The sequence below is a fragment of the Rhinopithecus bieti genome, unplaced genomic scaffold, assembly GCF_001698545.2.
Source record: "Rhinopithecus bieti isolate Rb0 unplaced genomic scaffold, ASM169854v2 scaffold_6380, whole genome shotgun sequence".
Lineage (NCBI taxonomy): Eukaryota > Metazoa > Chordata > Mammalia > Primates > Cercopithecidae > Rhinopithecus > Rhinopithecus bieti.
The window spans coordinates 13,361,639-13,364,631 of NW_016806642.1; the positions used below are offsets into that span (position 1 = coordinate 13,361,639).

General features: G+C 39.1%; 1 pseudogene; it reads left to right on the forward strand.

Annotated features, from left to right (window-relative positions):
• LOC108532953 (40S ribosomal protein SA-like) overlaps positions 1 to 2,112 on the forward strand; it is an 11,198-nt pseudogene extending 9,086 nt beyond the window's left edge.
• The last annotated feature ends 881 nt before the right edge of the window (positions 2,113 to 2,993 follow it).

The window sequence follows — 2,993 nt, forward strand, 5'->3', positions numbered from 1 at the left end:
CCCATGATAGGCCCCGGTGTGTGATGTTCCCCTTCCCGAGTCCAAGTGATCTCATTGTTCAGTTCCCACCTATGAGTGAGAACATGCGGTGTTTGGTTTTCTGTTCTTGCGATAGTTTGCTGAGAATGATGGTTTCCAGCTGCATCCATGTCCCTACAAAGGACGCAAACTCATCCTTTTTTATGGCTGCATAGTATTCCATGGTGTCTATGACGTGCCACTATTTCTTTACCATTCACTCATCAGTAGATACTTAGGTTGTTTCCATGTCTTGGCTATTGCACATAATGCTGTAATGAACACAGAAGGGAGATATCTTTATAAGATAGTGATTTTATTTTCTTTGGGTATTTGCCCAGAAAAAGGTTTGCTGGGCCATATGGTAGTTCTATTTTTGATTTATTTAGAAATCGCCATACTGTTTTCATAATAATCGTACCAGTCTTCATTTTTGCCAACAGTGCACAAGAGCTCCCCTTTTCCACACCCTCACCAACATTTATCTTTTGACTTTTTAGTAGCCATGCAAATAAATATGAGGTAGTATCTCATGATGGTTTTGATTTGCGTTTCCCTGATTAATGATGTTGAGCACCTATTCGTATCCCTTTTGGCAATTTTTTTTTTATTTTCTTTTGAGAAATGTCTGTTCAAGTCTTTTGCCCATTTTAAAATCAGCTTATTTGTTTTACTGCTATGGAGTTGTATGAGCTCTTTGTAAATTTTGGACATTAACCCTTTATTAGATATATGGTTTGCACATATTTTTCTCTATCTGTAGGCTGCTGTTTCCTTTTGTTAATTGTTTCCTTTGCTGTGCAGAAGGTTTTTGGAATGATGTAGTGCCATTTATTTATTTTTGAATTTGTTACCTGAGCTTTTAATGTAACATCTAAGAAGTTATTGCCAAGACTTATATCCAGGAGCTTTCCCCCCATATTCTCTTCTAGGAGTTTCTATAATTTCTAACCTTACATTTAGGCTTTTTATCCATTTTGAGTTGTTTTTTGTGCATGGTATAAAATAAGCACCCAATTTCATTCTTTTGCATTTGGAAACAGTTTTCTCAGAACCATTATTTGAAGAGATCACTATTTCCCCATTGTGTCCTCTTGGTGCCTTTGTCAGAAATTAGTTGATTGTAGCCATGTTACCTACAGAGGGGTTCAAATGGGTGCTATTGTGGATTTCTGTCATAACTTAAAGGGAAACTTTCGAAATGTCCAAAGCCCTTGATGTCCTGCAAATGAAAGAGGAGGATGTTCTTGAGTATTTTGCTGCAGGAACCCATTTAGGTGAAAACAACCTTGACTTCAAAGTGTAACAGTACATCTATGAGAGGAAAAGTGATGGCATCTACATCATAAATATGAGGAGGACCTGGGAGAAGCTTCTGCTGGCAGCTTGTGTCTTTGTTGCCACTGAAAACTCTGCTGATGTTAGTGTCACATCCTCCAAGAATACTAGCCAATGGGCCTTGCTACAGTTTGCTATTGTCATTGAAGCTGCTCCTATAACTTGCTGCTTCACTCCTGAAAACGTCACTAACCAGATCCAGATGGTCTTTTTGAAGCCATGGGTTCTGATGGTTACTGAGCCCAGGGTTGACCAACAACCTCTCATAGAGGCATCTTATGGTAACCTGCCTACCATTGCTTTGTGTAACACAGATTCTCCTCTGTATTATGTGGACATTGCCATCCCATGCAACAACAAGGGAACTCAGTTAATGGGTTTGATGTGATGGATGCTGGCCAAGGAAATGGTTTGCATATGTGGCACCATTTCCTGTGAACACCTATGAGGGGTTATGGCTGATCTCTACTTCTACAGAGATCCTGAACACCTTAAAAAGTAAGAGCAGGCTGCTGCTAAAAAAGCTGTAACTAAGTAGAAATTTCAGATTGAATAGACTGCTTCAGCTCCTGAGTTTACTGCTACTCGGCCTGAGGTTGCAGACAGGTCTGAAGGCGTGCAGTGCAGGTGCCTTCTGTGCCTATTTAGTAGTTCCTTGCTGAAGACTGGAGTGTTGAGCCTGCCATGGAAGACGGGTCTGCAGCTCCCACTTCTCAGGCCACTGAATGGGTAGGAATGACCACTGAGTGGTTTTAAGATGTTTTTCCAGACTGCTAAGCAACACAAAAATAAGGTTGATGGAAAATAATCATCAGTTTCTTATAAAATTTGGTTGACTGTATATGTTTGGATTTATTTCTGGGTTCTCTATTTTGTTCAACTGGTTTATGTGTCTGTTTTTATGCTAGCACCATACTGTTTTGATTATTATACCTTTGTGATTTAATTTAAAATCAGGAAATATGATGCTCCCAGTTTTGTTTTTCTTACTTAGAATTATTTTGACTATTTGGAATTTTTTGTGTTTCTCTACAAATTTTGGAATTGTTTTTCGCTACTACTGTAAAGAATACCATTGGGATTTTTCCAATTTCATTGAATTATTTATTTGTGTTTTTGTGTATTTTACTTAGTTTCCTTAAGACCATTATTTTGAATTCCTTTTCATGTAAATCATAAATTTTCATTTCTTGGGGTCAATTACTGAAGAATTACTGTGTTCTTTTGGTGTTTTCATGTTTTCTTCCTTTTTTGTTTCTTGTTTCTCTGCATTGATGTCCCACATCTGATGGTGCAATCACCTCCTCCAAACCTTAAAGAGCAGCTTTTGTAGGGGAAGACTTTCACCTTCAAATGGGCCTGAGGTTGCTGGGTGGGCAGGATGCACTGGCTCTGGTTCCTTGTGAGTACATGATGTAGTCTCTATCCAGCTTCTTTTGTGATCAATGTCAACAATGACTACAAGTGCCTTAGTGTTCTAGGCTGCAGGAATTTGTGGCAGTGACAGTGGCTGTGTATGTTATAAAGGCCAGGCTTTTAGCAATTCTTTTGTTCTTGTCTTTCTCTCAGTGGAAAGTTTTAGCTGAGGGGATATCTGTTGATGTTGGGTCTGACACAGCCCTCAGGCAGCTGCAACA